Source organism: Bombus pyrosoma, linkage group LG7 (genome assembly GCF_014825855.1).
Source record: "Bombus pyrosoma isolate SC7728 linkage group LG7, ASM1482585v1, whole genome shotgun sequence".
In the NCBI taxonomy this organism is placed as follows: Eukaryota; Metazoa; Arthropoda; class Insecta; order Hymenoptera; family Apidae; genus Bombus; species Bombus pyrosoma.
The window spans coordinates 3,753,448-3,770,454 of record NC_057776.1 but is presented as its reverse complement, the minus strand read 5'-3'; the positions used below and the strand labels follow the sequence as shown (position 1 = coordinate 3,770,454).

General features: G+C 40.0%; 1 protein-coding gene and 1 long non-coding RNA gene across 10 annotated transcripts in view; one reads left to right on the top strand and one right to left on the bottom strand.

Moving 5' to 3' along the window:
- Positions 1–17,007, top strand: part of LOC122569423 (dorsal-ventral patterning protein Sog) — a 100,514-nt gene that overhangs the window by 37,591 nt on the left and 45,916 nt on the right. The window lies entirely within an intron of this gene.
- Positions 12,208–16,109, bottom strand: LOC122569452. Of its 2 annotated transcripts, XR_006317470.1 has the most exons (4): positions 15,382–16,109; positions 15,059–15,290; positions 14,372–14,566; positions 12,208–14,280 (listed from the first exon to the last, which is right to left on the bottom strand). It is a non-coding gene; the product is annotated as an uncharacterized LOC122569452 (long non-coding RNA). The 2 variants fall into 2 exon arrangements; XR_006317469.1 differs by having other exon boundaries at positions 15,059–16,109.

Genomic DNA, 17,007 nt, shown 5'->3' with positions numbered 1-17,007 from the left:
TTCTATGCTTAGTTTGGATTTTCGACTTGTTAGCCAGTGCATTTGTCTCCTTGTTGTCTGTATTTTGTCTGTTATTGATTTGATATGCTGTTTCCATGTGAGTTGTGTATCTATGTGGAGTCCTAGGTATTTGACTTGTCTTGTTTGTGTTATGTGCGTGCCGTTCAGTAGGATGTTTGGTGGCGTCTGTTTTCGCAATCATACAATAGATGAATGAATTTTCTATGCGTGAAATTTTTCAAGTATGAAGTAGAAAAAGGAGAAGATATATATATATGTCGGAGATGAAGGAACACCGGAGCCTTCCTTTGGAACTTTGGGAAAATCCCGTAATATTGTAATCTAGATTCTACCATAGCCGTAATTAAACAATTGTCATTCAACCCGATTGTACTTACTTGGGATTCGTGACAATGAGCTAGGGCTCAGGGCAACAACCAGTCGCCAACGTAGCCGCGGTCAAGGGATGAACGTTTGTTTAACAAAGACCCTGTCCTACGGGTAAGATGGTCGCCAGATGTCGATGCGTTTTCGCAGTGCATGTTCAGCTAGCCTGAGGACCCGTTGCAAATCTTAAGATTTAGTTAATTAAAAGTCCTTCAAACAGAAAAACAGTCTTTGTCCCAACTACGGGAAGATAGGGAAAACCTACTTTCTCTCGAACGACGCTCCCCATTAGCAACTTTTCCTCAAGGGCGGCTAGCATTCTTTTCTAACCATCGACGTGGAAATTGACCAATTAACAGCAACGTCAATTTCCCTCACCCTCTGAACGAAGGCATAGCTCAATAACGAATCGGGATAGTAGATGTATGCTCTCACAAAATCTAAGTCCGACTCTTGGTTAACAGATCGTGAAGACGTTATTCCTTTTTCGTTAGTAAAGTCACAAGCAGGAATGCATTTTCGTCGCGATGATGCCACCGAGGAAAACTATGACGGGGTGTGCCCAAGGGCACGAGATCATCGGATTCGTGGAGCGATGCCTTCGTTCAGAGGGCGAGGGAAATTGACGTTGCTGTTACATGGTCAATTTCCACGTCGATGGTTAGAAAAGTATGCTAGCCGCCCTTGAGGAAAAGTTGCTAATGGGGAGCGTCGTTCGAGAGAAAGTAGGTTTCCCCTATCTTCCCGTAGTTGGGATAAAGACCGTTTTTCTGTTTGAAGGACTTTTAGTTAACTAAATCTTAAGATTTACAACGGGTCCTCAGGCTAGCTGAACATGCACTGCGGAAACGCATCGACATCTGGCGACCATCTTACCCGGAGAACAGGGTATTTGTTAAACATACGGTCATCCCTTGACCACGGCTACGTTCTCGACTGGTTGTCGCCTCCAGCCCAAGCTCACTGTCACAAATCTCAAATAAGTACAATCGGGTTGAATGGCAATTGTTTAATTACGGCTATGGTAGAATCTAGATTACAATATTACGGGATTTTCCCAAAGTTCCAAAGGAAGGCTCCGGTGTTCCTTCATCTCCGACATATATATGCAAGATGTGTGAGAAAAATGAATTGCAGACGTTTTTTCTTCCTAGTGAAAATTTGTCGCGTCTATCGATGAAAACGATTGCGAAGAGACATGACGGGTAAAATAATGCGCATGCGCGATACATCGAGTCGCACGCATGCGCAGTCATACGCGGCACATAGGGGTTACATTTTATGTACGTATGGACCGTGTACAATTTTTGTCAACGCATGTAATATAATATGTACATTCATTTCGTTTGGTGAGTGAAATTGAATGTAGGAAGCTCACTCTTGGAGTGAAATCGATCGTGTCTTCAAATAAGGAAATGGGAGTAATGTAAGTACATACTCAGTTTTTTGTTCATTTCATGTCACAGAGAACAAGGTTATATTTATCGAAGGTTTGATTATTGAATAATTAGTTAGGGGTCAGACAGAGCACGCCCATGCACTACAGCATGCGTATAGCTGAGATGACAAGTAAATAGACATGTAAAGCAACAGATGAATCTAATTACGAGTCGAGACGACAATGACGCCGACGGTTAACTGTTTGACATTGTATGCAGATACATGCGAAAGTATCGTACGCGGTCGTGTAAGGAAAGAATGTGTTAATTTCGTCTAAATGCCGGGATAAAATTCGCTCTTAGTGCGCGAGAGCGACGTCTGTCGGCAATGCGGTCGGTGAAATTGCGGACAGCGTCTTTGTCATCGTGTTTTATATTCAACGGCAACGAGACCAGGCATGAACTGATATTCACGGATGATCGTGTCGAGGCACATTGTAACCAAATGAAACAGTGTAAATCGTAGGCTTTAATCCCGTGTGAGTTATTGATGATCATTTATTATGTAGGCGACCGTCTCGTATTTAGTATTGCTATAGCACGGAAAAATTACCAGCGTCGCTAGGTGTAATCTACATTTTTTTACTGTGTGATTTCGATTGGTAAAAAGGAACGTATAATACGTATCGTGGTTCTGATATCATTAGACTATGGAAGATGTGTACATTCCTGTTCATATGTATTAGGGCAGCTGCTGGTTTGATATGAAAGATGATGATTAGTTAAAATTGTCAAGGAAACGATTAATTGATTAATCGATCAGAATTTTGTATTCATGAAAGTTTATGATCCAATATGTACATAAAAATTTTTTTATTGAAATCAATTATGAGAGGTCTGATGGATATAGTGAGTATAGAGAATATATTCAAGTTTGGTGAATGAGTAATTTCGGTGCAAACATTGGTCAACAATTATCAGTCTGCCTCAAGGCCTTCGCCTTTCTCTGCGTGATCGTCGGACGCGTCTGGATGTGGTGAATGAGCGAGAAATCGTGAAACGCGCTGTATTAACAGCAGATGGGTGTGAAAAATAGGTCTTGTTTACTTAAGTAGTTTAACATGCGACCAGCGTGCGAGGTTGCAGCTTCCCCTTGTTCTTCCTCTTCGTGTCTCTGTTACTGAATCACTCAGGGACAGGTTTTTTCGACAAAAATCAGTTTGAAAATTCCTCCTTGAATATTTCACCATAAAAATATAATTATTAAATTCATTATAAATTATAAGTTACAAGGAAACTCTTAAATTTTAGTCTACGACTGTGTGAACATGATCTAAGATGTTCCGCTTGCTCCCAGATACTCCTTATATTATATTGTACAAGTCACAAACTATGTATGCAGATAGGTCCTTAATTTTTTCACCATAGAATGGATTGGATGCATAAGATATGAAACGCATGTCTTAAATTGAGGTCCCTCGGCGCTAAACAGTAATCCAATTTAATGCACCATGATTTCGTGTTATTATTTGGCGTACATTCTATGTGTGACAACCAAAGCATTGTTGACACAACAGAACATGACTAGTGATAAATTACGATTTAAGTTGTAAGGAATCGAATTTCTCAATTGCTTTTAGAGTTGAACCGGTCATAGACAATTTCGGTGCTAGGGAATTCTAGGGAAAACGCGCTAAGGGTGGCATATGGTTAGGAGGTGCTAAAAGTCCGACGGAAAAGCAATGGGCGTAATGTTTACTGTATCGTAAGTGACACTTTGTCCTCCCACCTGCGAAGGATTCTGTCAATTTCCTGGAAGGCTCGTGCTTCTGGCGGTTCGAACACACGCACAAAGAGTCGCTAGCTTGCGGTTTGTTTATATTGGTAACTAGACCGTTACATTAGCCTGTCTACGTATTGGACGGTTTTTTTAGTCCGTCGTTTGCTGTTGAAACGGTCGTCCGCTGCGACGGAATTTTATTGTAGAAACATGATGCCGTTAAGCGGTTTACTTTTTTCTTTTCCTTCCAATTTTTTAAACCAGTACGAATTTGTAGAACCTGCGCAGACTTTTTACGAAACCGGCTCGTAAATAAATAGATGTACGTGCAGCAATCTATGGTTGCATAATTTCGCGTGATTCGAATTATTCCCGAAGCGTGGAAATTTCAGCGTGACAGGGTGCGCTATAGGGGATTTCGCCTAGTGGAATACAAAGTGGTACCATTACATTTCTACATACTACTTTGTTCCTTCCCAGCTGTATTACCATAATCATCGACGCATGGATACATTGCTACACAAATACTTGGGTTTTGTTTGTTTAAAGTGGTATCTTCATGAAAGTCACGTCATTCCTTTCCGAATACCCCATACCAGGAGCGAAATCGTCCCGTGTATCGTTCCTTTTCTTTTATACTCGTTTACACGCGGTTCGAACGTAACGTTTTTATCCTTTCCGTCGAGAGCAGTTTACCGATCGTACGATCGGGATTCTGAAAAAAAGGCTTCACCGGCTTTCCGTTTCTCTGCTTGGTGTTCGTCGTGTTTCTGTAACAAGTCACGGGAGAAAAAAAACAAAGCATACATCGCCATCGACGTGACTTCCAAATGGAGGGGGAGAGTAGGGGAAGTATCGAAAGCAAGACGAGAAGTCTCGATGCGATTGGATCGTGTGAACCAGCCACTCTCGATTGCCTCTTTCATTCTTCCTTCCCCTTCGCCCCTTTTGGTCCGATGTGTCTCGCCTTTTTTTCATCCTTCTTTTATCCTTTTTGTCCCCTGCTTACATTGCAACGCTCGCTGCATTTCGTGGCACTTACACCTTCTCGACTCTGTGAACGTTGCCGATGAATTCAGCGATTTCTAAACGGCCATTCTTTATTTTACTCCATCTTCTGTATATCTGTGTTAGCTTAAAAATTGTTTGTACTATGACGAAACCATGATATTATTCCAACTATTGATTTTTTATTTCGCTTGAAGTATTAGATTAATTTGTAAATAATTTGATTTCTTTAATATGTACATCACATGTATAGTTGCCAGAATAGTGTACCACTTTTCTTTTAAATTCTCTGACCTTACCATCCCTTAGCCAAGTTTCAGTCTGTGATATTTTGCTGTCAGAAAGACTATATTACACTGGATGACTTGATATAACACATTTGAATTCTACCAATAAGATAAATGAAACAATATTTCCAGTATTAATAAACCACTACTTAATAAAATTATACAAAATTATATTATATTATTAAAAAATTATATAAAATTTTTATATATATATAATGAGTTATATCTCTCTTATACGCATGCGCAATGATCCAGTATCCAAATTCGAATCCTCTAACCACAGGTACAGAAAGAAACCATATTCCATGGCGGCGACCTATTTTTTCACGAAGGACCCCAGTTCCCGGTTGTACCGTGACATTTGCCGTTCCCCGTTGTTTTATTCGTAGGTGCACGCCGTGTACGTGCCTGGCGGGTTTTAAAGCGGCGGCCACGAGCCAAGGTGAAAATGCACCGGCATGCGAACCCCAGTCGAAAGTTTATATCCTGAACGTTAAGTGGGTGTATTACGTGAGTCGAATACGAGCGTCATGGATGATTTACAGAGATGAATCCCGTTTGATGGAAGACACTAGGCTGCGCAAGGAGGCTTCTCGATCGTCGCTCGGTTGGCGCCTGCCAAGTCAGCGGCGCGCGCAACCTAGCCTTCATAGTTCCCACGTGCTCCATAAGTCCGGTTCTCACGGGAACCCCGTGGAATCTGGAAGCGATCTGTCGCGCTCGCGATTCTGCGATTACGATTTACCGACGCGTCTCCCTCATCGTTAATTCGTTGTTATTAGACCGTTCAAAGGCGGTTCAAAGGAATCATCGCCAGATCCTACCTCATTTTTTTCACGTCCTCGCGCGCGTGAAACCGGTTACAGATTTTATTCACGGGATCCCGTGATTTATTACCGATACCCTTACGTGAGAGGCAACAGATCTGACTGCAAAAATTCGATTTTTTGCCTACCTCGACTATATCGACGCTTCGAGATTTTGCGATTTTTGTTCAATCTCCCGTGGCTTGTGTCCTCGTGTAAATTGAACCGTTTTGAATTATTCAAACGGCCCGATAAGCATCGTGGTATTCTAGGTCGGTAATATGGGATTTCTGGTTTTCGAATTTCGTAAAGATGACCGTTACGAAATACGCCGAGAATCGTCCGTAAGGGAATCGTTTAAACACTTCCACTCGTTGCATCATTCGAACGATGTTTTCCAAGTTTTCTGTCGCGTGTTGTAGTTTTCCGAAGTAGAATCATGACACATGGTTAAATCACGTTCAAAATCATAGTTTCTTGGTAGGCCTTAATGATCAAAGCCATGTTATCGGAACCTGCTGAATGTTACTCAAATGAGCGGCTGCTTCGGATTGGCTGTTAGTTATCTTTCATCTGCAACGAGATCACCAGAACTGTGAGCAAACAGGCTTCCTTAGAACCTTGAGAGCGAAGCCTGCAGCGATGTGCTTTCCCGTGGAATTCTGCGTAACTTTGTTAATACATGACTGAGCGCTGGTGCACGGATCGCCTGGAATTCGTTCTGCGATTTTTCCATCAGGAAAAATACGAGAAAATATCGCGCCATTATTTGTCACGATTATCAATATTTTCTGTAGTATACAAATTTACACAACATAGTAGAATATTGGATGGAATGTTTCTATATTAATTAAGCGAAGAAATTTTGAAGTAGATTAGGCAGTATCTAAAACTAGAACTCTCAAATTTTTATATTTCTGAATTTTTAAACTTTGACATTTTCCAATTTCAAACGTTCGAATGTTAAATTTCCAAATTTCTCAAATATCAAGCGTCAAATTTTTATATTTCAAATTATCAAATCTTCAAATCTTTAAATTCCAAATACTCGTACAGAAAAACCTATAATTTTCCATAACTATAAATGTCAGAGTAAAATTACATAATCCAAGACGTGATTGAGAATTTGTCAAAAGATTGTTCAGAAAAGCGGCGAACCGTCCAGAGACGAATCCTTCGGCGGAATTTCTCGCAGCTTCTTCTAATTCTCGGTAGCAATCGATTGCCGTTCCAATTCAATTGGATGAACGTTCTTCAGGCCGCGGAGCGGAATGTATTATTCATCGTCGCGTTTCCCAGCGCGTCTGCCTTCGCGCCGTTGAACCTACTACAGAAACAGGAGGAAAACTACTATTACCACTACATAGCCGCCGTTGTGGATCGCCCAATGATTTCTTGTCATCTCGCAGACGCGGTGTTTCCTACTGTGAAACGAATTCAGAGTAATTTTCCCCGACGCCTCAAGGCGTTGTTTTTCCACTGCCGGAAAAAAAGTTCTACCCACTGAACGTTGTCACATTAACCCAATATCTATCCGCCACGTAGCAATAAGCTTATCCCGAGTCTGCAACTAGAACGATTATGTGTCATTACCACGTGTTTTTTGCATATTCTCTTTCTTTTTTCCTCTTTCCGTTGTACAAATTGACAGTTGATTAATAGACACTTTGGTGTTAACAGCTAGAAATTCGAGTAATTCCATGTTTTCATAACGGTTAGTAATGATGTACGGTAGCACTCATATTTATTTCATTCGATAGAACGGGTATTGGTTTAGCGCGGTCGTATAATTTGATTTGTCGAATGTGTCTATTAATACTGAAGCGGTATGGAATTATAAAGTATGGCAGAATTTATTCATAGGCTATTCCGTTCTTTCCGTTTAAATTGCAAATATCCATTCTTTTTATTACAGTCTATCAAACACGACGTTCACTAATTACTCATATTTTATCCTGCTGTACATTGTTGCACAATCTTAATGAATCGCGATTTGTTATAAAGAGATTTGCTTCGTTTCCTATTTTTTATTCCCTATATATATAGTACGAGTAACTAACCTATATTGTAACAGTTTTATATAGACTAAAATGTGGTATACATAGTGAAGCAACAATAAAACATATTCCTCCACTAACCTATATGATATGCATCAAAAAATACCCATGATATTATCGACTGAGTTTCGGTTGTCTTCAAAGTATGTTGTTTGTTGTGGATTCGCATGAAACTGGATAAACTTTGGTGAGATCTTCTGGTCTGAGTCAGGCACCGATTTAGCTCGTGTATCAGCATCCCTCGGACGAGATATGGTGGCCTGCATGAACACTGAACAAATGAAACGGGGGAGTAGTGGACGGTGGAAAACCGACTCAATCGGTCAGTTTTCTTGGCTCGAGAATTGACACGTGCCAGCGTGAGCTTGACAGCAGTACGAATGAGCCACCCGCCGACGGCGGATCACCCGTTGGACAGATTTGATTTAAGTCAGCCTTAAAGCCTGGCATTCTTCCAATACTGTTAATTCAATACAATGCCCGTGTGTGGCGAACTTTTCATTTCGTCATAGTGAAAACTGCCCAGGAAGAGACCTCAAGATGAATATCTTCTATAATACGCACGCGAAAATTTCACAAAATTTCTGCAAATGTTTCTGTCGTCAAAAATTCGTCGAAGTTTCGATCGGTTACTTAAACGAGAATTTATATAAAAGTCAATTATTTAAAAAGACCGAGTTTTAAGGATTCTAATTTAATGTATCTATTTATTTTGGAAGTAAATTTTGCTTACTTCCGCCATAGATGTTGATTTTGTTCCTGAGACAATAATTGAGATTATGTGAATGGATATGCGAATTATTTAAAAGATTTGGAAGATTTTGAAGATTTTAATTATCCAGAGATATCGACGCATTCGTTTTAAAGCGAATTCTTGTTCCGGTTTTATGTAAAATTATTTTATTCTAAGGAACACTGAACTTTATTTTAATGACACCCTGTACAATGGGTGAAACTAAGAACGTTCTCCTTTGGCACTTGCAAGTATGCGATAAACTACTGCGTACAGTGTCATCGACGCATTTCCGCGCACGTTATTTAATCCAATGTAGTCTAGCACGTGCAACAAGAATCCTTTTGGCGCCGGAAACGTAAAAGTCGTAAGCTGACTTAATACGTTATCTGTGACAGTCGCAGACTGGCAACGCGAAAAGTGATCTCCACTGGTGTGTCGTAGCGCCGCAGAACTTAAGATATGTTTAGAAAGATCAGTCACATTGGCATGCTAAAAATAGTCACCATAATCTTCTGCTCTTATTTAAATAGATCACTCAGTTCAAAGGTGGTTTCGTTTCAATTTTGTTTCCTCTAAACATCGTTAGATTCGCAACTATGATTCAGAGCTACAATAATAGCATTGTGCAGAAGATGTTCGCTCATTTTCTTCTTTCCTTAAAATTAATTCTGTTTGCGTCGATATGGCGATTTACCAATGACCTAAATGTCCCTGTTCAGTTAAAGCCAATCGCAACCAAGACTATTTACAGCTTACTACATTCTTTATAGTCATTCTCCTGGGACACCTTGTACTCCCTCTATGAAAGCGAAAAACATGCAACGGCAGTATCCACCATTTTTCAAATGTCTCTACTTAGCCATCTTTGGTATCCTTCCATTTTCATTTCAGATCGTCTAACCATAACCTACACTAACGCCGGTTCGTACTTCATAAATAAATTAAATATCGTATATCGATAGAAATCAGTGAAAGGACCTTGGCTTAAAGATTCTTAAGATCTCAACTTAAAAATCTCTTTCGATTTCATCCATTCTGCGCCCGACATCGCATTCAATAACATTCGCGATCAGCGAGAAATGACGATTCCTCGTACGGTTACTTCGCACATATACCTACATACCAGGCATACGATCAGCCATGCATATAAGTTTGCGAGGCGTAGGTATGCTTATCAGCGCAAACCGATGGTGGGATCGGCCGAAAGGCTTGGCCAATACAAATGCATCGCATTACGCGTGCACTGACTTGAGCTGCAGCCGCAAGGTCGGCATTTCTGACGCGCGCATGACATCACGTAGGCGTGCACGATGGAATATATCGTCTCCGCGTATAATATACCATCGACGAGTTCGTCTATTTACCGCCTCGTACGATTGTTACGTTGCACCCTAGAGTTAGGGTTAAGTTATACGGGTCAGTTGAATATTTCAGCGAAGCTAAGTTAATTTGCCTAATAATTCAGCAAATTTGGTCAGAAACAATTTTTAAACGATCTACGTTTAGAAACAGACTATTTAACTCGTTATTAGCGACAACTGTGTTAGACGATTAAATTTATCGTGTGCTTACATTGTTAGCTTGACGAGGGCATCTATTCGTTACAGACTCATTGTACTCGTAATTCATTTTGTTGTTTGTTCTATTAGTGCTTAAATGCCTCCTCGTTGGCGCAATAAGCTTTTCTCTTGTTGAACCTAAAGTAGAGGACATTTTCTCATATCCCCGTTATTGTATTACGTACTAATGCTGTCTTATTATATACGACAAATTTGATTACTCTGTGCAAAGTTCAAGATCGAATTTGGAGACGTTGAATCTGTAATTCAAATAACGATATGTTCTTTTCCTCTACTTCAATGTATATCTTGTTCCTGTAGGTCAATTTTTACTGGACAAGACACCTGTATTTTTGACTAAACAGTACTCTGGTCCCTTCGAAAGTGCCGTCATTATTCGCCATTTTTCAGTTGCGACCGAGTCATCATTAGATCGGAACGAGATTTGAATTGCGACCTGTAATGCATGAGGTATAGAAATGGAAATCGTGAGTTGTAAGGCTAACAATTAGTTAAGGTCCACTTCGTTGGTACGATGCAAATTATTCGTTCTTGATAGGGCGACACACAATTGACCGTCTCCAAAGCCTGATTGACACTGACAGTCTGCTTGTGGTACGATCTCAATCCATTCGAATATTAATCGTTGCCGTTCGAATGGAATAAGGTTTGATTCGCAACGATACTCTGCGGTCCAATCGATTACTCAATACCGTAGGGAGATAAAGCCTGATTTACAATGATGCTCTAGTCACGGACGTGTATAAGCTTGATTCAATATGGTTTGTCGTGCCTTCCCGCCGATCCATGGCAATGATTTACATTCACGATCCGTTCATGGTGAGGTTATAATCTGAGTATCAAGAGTTGAGAGATTTTCTTCTTTCTTATCGTTTTTTAAAACGAACAAGAATTGCATGGTGCAGCGATACGGTGAATGGATATGGCAGTATAAATCAAACTTAACCTCTTCGTTGCATCCCATCACTCGTGCCCGTACTATTTCTTCTTCTTCTTATTATGTACGACTTTCTATTTATATTTTCAACAAGATCTGCAGAATAAAAGTATGGCTGGTAGTACGACCATAAATGTTAAATACTCTAGTCGGATACTACTATAGTACCAGATATTAAATTTCTATTATTTTCTAACCTTCGATACTCGCACTATTCTTTTTGAAATAAAAATTATGTTACCGTACTATTTGTAAAAATACATTCTTCCGTACAGTTTCTCTACGCCGTTTGTACCACACAATTTCATACCTTTAAGCAGTCGCTTTAATCATGCTAACAATTCGTCTGTAACGGAACCCAGTAACGAACAATTGTCGGGCCCTGTTAATTACTTTGCCTCTGAAATAATACGCTAAAAATGGTAACGGGCGCGGTGGTTGCTCGATGGTTTGTGTAACGAATGATAATAATCTCATCGCACAGGAAATTAACAGCGGCGGCGCACGTGTCCGAAAATACAACGCAGCAAAGATAACATCAGAAGAGTAATCACGCCGGTAACCCCGTGCTCGTTTGTTTCCATCAATTTCAGGCGACCGTAGGGTCATCGTTGCAACGGAGGTTCACATACCACTTACTCCCCTGAGTCACTTAATAATATCTTTGGTATTTTTACTGACCGACCTCACACGGTAATTCTTCGTTACCACTGTAGTCATTTGTTGATGGATTTTGCGACGCGTATATGATGGGTCCATCGTCATCTGTTGCTTCGACGTCGAAGAAACAGTGATGGGACTGATACGATACATATCCGTAATGTTCAAACAATTCGATATTTACAGTAGCTCACGAAAGTACACGAACATTTGTAAAAACATTGTATAAATATACAATGTGTCTTATGTAAAACATTAACATTATCACCGTAATCAAATCCGACTATCACGATTATATTGGTAAAGTTTAGTCTAGTCTGAACTGACAGACAACTGCCCGCAGACAATCTACGTACGCTCCCAGCGAACGATCCCGAAAACCCAGAGATAAGTAGCTACATATATGTACATATTGGTCGATTATAGAAAAGGCAATGTCTATGGACAAATTAGATATGGACATACAAAATTGCGGACTGTCTTCAATCAGTCTGGAGTAGGCTTTTGAGATAAGTACGTACGCAGTTCAGTGACTTTCCCCCAGTTTGGATCATCTGACTCTCCAATCTCTTTTGACGAAATAATGAAAACTTAAGAAATTCGATGTCTTTTCAGTTCATTCCATTTAATGTTCAAAATTAGTCAAAAGGATCGGAGTCAACAATTTTGTTCGTAAGTTGGTATCGATACGTATCGATGGAGTATATCGGTCCCAACACTGCAAACAAAACATAGAAGGGGAAAGGAGAAGTAACGATCCGTTCGTCTTTCCGACTTTTTGCACACAGCGACGATGCATCGCGCCTGGTTCGCTTGACTCGTGGTCTCTCGTGTGTGTGCGTGCGCGCGCGCGCTCTTACAGTCGCTATAAAGAGAGAGGAACGCGTGACGGCTAAATCCTTCGCGATCATTCGAGTTATTTAACTGTGGCGCGACAGATGTGCGCGGAGGAAAGGAGAAGGCGAGTATGTATTAACAGTGACTTTAAAGCGCGATGAGTGACGAGGCCGGTTTGCGTCCCAACGGGGAAGAAATTATGAGGAATCCCGAGTCGGCGCCCCGCTTTTACGCATCTGGGAGGCCAAGAGTCGTCGGGACATCTCTTTCTAACTGCGCCTCTGCCTCTCTCTTCTTTCTCTGTCTGCTCGTGACTTCTCTATTTCCCGCCTCCTGCGTGACGCGTTCCTTTTCTGCCTCGACTCGGTCGTGGTGCCGTCGCGTGAATGACCGAGTGCCGCGTCTTTGAATTTTTCGCTGCGCACGTACACGACGTGATGGCACACACGATTGAATCCCGACGGGGACCCTCTACAGGGGTTGCGGTATCTTTATGCTAAACATGGAAACGCTACAATCTTGATTTTAATAGTTCTGGAATTGTAATTTATTGAAATTAATTGAAATGAAGACATTGATAAAATTGAAGTTCCAGTGAGATGTTATTAATCTTCAAGCGTTGGAGGTTAGGTCAGTTCTGACGCATGCAGACATTTTACGTTTCATACTTTCTAACCTACTTTTCTTTTGTTCTTGTGTATTATTTTAAAGGCGTGGCAAGGTGCCTTTTTACGGTACACATAATAAAGTTCGAATCTTGTTTTTGATAGTTTAGATTGTAATTAATGATTGAAATTAAGATGTTGGTAATTGAAGTCCCAGTGGACGTTGGTAATCCTTTTACTAATGTATCAACAGAAATACTTCTCTTCTGATCTTCTTACAAAGAATATATAATGCGCTAAAATTGGCGTCAGTTTTACCCTAAATATATACATTTATTGTTTTACTGGCTAATAATATTTTAAAGTATAGCGTTACTTATGCACAACTCCAGAGAGTGGAAGAGTTGATTGAGGTTAGGATAGATTACTTTACAGAAGGCATTGTACAACTTCTAAGTTCAAAAGACACTTAATAAACTTTTTAAATACAGATTATTTATCATATAAAATAGTGCATTTCGATTACCGTAGAGCAGATGTTATAATTAAAGACAAGATTTTGGCTTAAAATTGGCAAATAATCGATAATTAATTCTGATTATGCAAGAGAACGTTAATGACGTGCGAGGCGCGTTTAATTTCAGGGAAGAGAGCATGAAGCAACGTCGTCTGAGTAATTTTCGAGTCACGAAACTGGCTTCGCGTTTGCAAGAAATTACGAAGAATTCCCGATCGCGCGTTTGATTTGTACATCTGGCAGGCGTTCTATCGCTTCGTTTTGCTTTCCTTGCCGTGCTATTTATTCCTTCCGCCGTCCGGTTAGCTTTTTCTTCGTAGACCTTGCTCCTGCTCTTTCCACAGCTTCTCATTAATTGAATCGCTCAATTTCAACCGCGATTGGCCTGCATTTATCGTCGCGCGTTCACACTCTGATCGACCTACGAACGAGCTCGGATGATTCAGACCTGAAGCATTCGTGAAATCATTAACAGAATACAGCCACCGGTTCTTCGTTAATTAAATTACTCAATTTGAATCCTGAATTGTGTTTATAACATTTATTATCTATCTTATAATTCGAGGCTGACTCTGCTCATGTGCGTATGCTCAGAATGACGTCAATTAAGGTGCACACTGTTGCAACTTGTTCCCAAGATTAGATATTGTTTTATATAAAATGAATAATTGAAAATTGATCCTAATTATATCGCATTCCTTTTTCTGAAAGATATTAATGTATGCTTTTATTACTGAAGAGGTTAGTATATTTTTAAGGACTCATTATTTGCAACTTGGCATACATTCAACTTACTATTAGCGAAGAGAGAGGAACGAGGTTGTTATTAGAATTATTATGTATATAAATTGTGAAAGTAATTCGGGAATAATTCCGTGGTAAGATAGACAGCCTCGGCATTCCGGAAATGTAACCACTCTATTGCGTCCACTGAAAGGGTTAATGGTGCCTTCGCGAGTAACAACTACCAACAGTTGACGTATATATAACCTGTATACATGAAACGGTATGTTAACGTTAACGACTTAATAGTATTAACTTAATAGAATTACTATCTATCAACGTACGTATTGTTGAGATCGAGGTCGCAAGTGCTCTCTAAATATTACACATTTTTTCAGCGAGACTATGGCGAACTGTGTTGAATATATATATGATGTCTTTCCAAAATTCTTTACAAAACTTATTCAGAAGACATGATGATAGATGAATTATATATCCTAGAATTTGGTAAAAGCTACTTAAAGAAATTCATTATCAAGAAAAATGACAAATTTGTCGAGAAGAGATAGATTCATGAAGGTGTAGATAGCAAAGAGTCTAGTTTAATTCTATGGTTAAATCTTTCTCAACTTGCGCCATAGAATTTTTTGAGCAATCAAATATGTATATTCTATTTTCATTTAGAAATATTTGATAGACCTCAACAACCATATTGCGTAACAATAAATATAAAACCTCGTTAAAAGAATCTCCCCTTACAGAAAAGTAGATCCTAGATCGGTGTCGTTTTCTTCTCCCGCTGCATTCCCCAAACCTTATCAGTTATCATGATCGGCGCTTCGCTGGAAATAGTTTTACGGTGTAGCACGGCATTCGTTCCCTCCATCTTTCTTCCTTTTTCCTTTTCTTTGTTCCTTATAGCAAGCTCAAAAGCGGATTCCGAGGGCATACGTTAGTGTCTGTGGAGTATTCCAGAACAGAGTGTCGGCGCCTAGAAGCCAGAGCATTTATCCATTGGGTCCCACAAAACATGTCTCCGGGTGCGTGCATTATATGAAAGGTACGATATACATAGCACGTACGACAAGTAGTAGGGGTAGTGCAGTGGCCCGTGCCGCCTGAAATACACGGACAACCGACTCTCTGGCACTCGACTCCATTCTGAGTGTGGCAGCACACCGAACAACTCTCCCCTAACACCCGCGCCTCCTTCCTCACCCCTCTTCTGTTTCGGCCGCTTGCTCTTCAAACGCATCTTCTTGTTGCTCCTTGCACTTCCCCTGTATTGCTCTTCCCTCTTTCGTCTCGTTCCATACTTCTACCTCTTCTGTCTTCGAGAGCTCTTTACACTTCGATAGTGTCCGTGGTTTTCTCGTTCTGCTCTACCACGATGTTCTCATTGTTTGATAAGGAGCTGCAATAATCATAATATTGATTATTTTGTATGGTCGACTATTCGCTTCGTTAAGTTTCTATGTTCTTTAGTGCCGCTAATTAGGATGTTATTTACCTATGAAAATTATTTAAATAAGTACACAGGTAATAACGGACACGGAGGTTAGCCATTTCTACTGTCTTAAAGAATAACATTCAACGGTCGATGACTCTTCTTCTGTAATTCTTCTACATGTAAAATATGCAATCATTTGTTTTATATATCATGAATCTTGTAGAGAGAGAGACATAGAGCGGCTACAAAAAGTACTTGTACGGCACGTTTCTTTATCATAGCATCTACATATATATTCTAATTAATTAGTTTCTAGTATATTAAATTTTGCATCATTTAGTAGTACTTTCATATGACTGCAAAAATTTGCTGAACAGCAAAAATGGAATATAGAATCTGATTAAAAACCGCTTTAGTGGAAAGTAAGGATCTGTACAAATACTGTTCGTAGCTGCTGCATATTTAAGTTTTGCAATGAAAAGATTGCAAAAATTTGATGACACTTTCACTTTCAAGTAGATGCAGCCACAAATGGTCAATATTCCAAACGCATGATGTCTGAATGATTCATCTAATATTGTATCTGCAAACTATGAATTATGTGTTGAATAACTTTTTCGTAATTAAACATTTTAAAACACTATATGGTGATACAACCGTTGTTTTCTATCTCATTCTCATCTCCATCAGATCCTGCAGAACTCCGTCGAGCGAAACAGTGAATTACGCGAGCGACATTACTCGTTTGATCGTTTTTTGTCGCCCTCTCGCGGTCGTTTCGTTTTGCCTGTCTCTTCGCCCCTTCTACAATGACGCTCGGTCATATCGAGAGAGACAGACGACCGAAGTTTCGACTAAACGCGAGAGACCCTTGACGAATGGTTTCAACGCTTTCTTACCGCATCGTCGTATTCTTTACGAGATCGTTTCTGGTCGTGCACCGACCGGTTACGTGGCCCCTTCCATTTGGCACGCGTTATTCGCGCGCACGATACACATCATTCGCCTCTTACGCTATCGTGATGTAGATTATTACGAGATTTATTGAGTCTGTGTTTTCAAGTTGTAATTTGCACGCACTTCCTTTAAAATAATGTTTTGCATTGTTTATGAAAGTTTTAAATATGTAACAACCTCGAGAGTCAAAATAGAACGGTACTATCTATTAGTAGCGATACGTTAAATTTAAATAGTTTAAATAAAGGTAATTTGGATCTGATCCTGAACTACGTATGTACATCTGTCTACTGTCAATTTT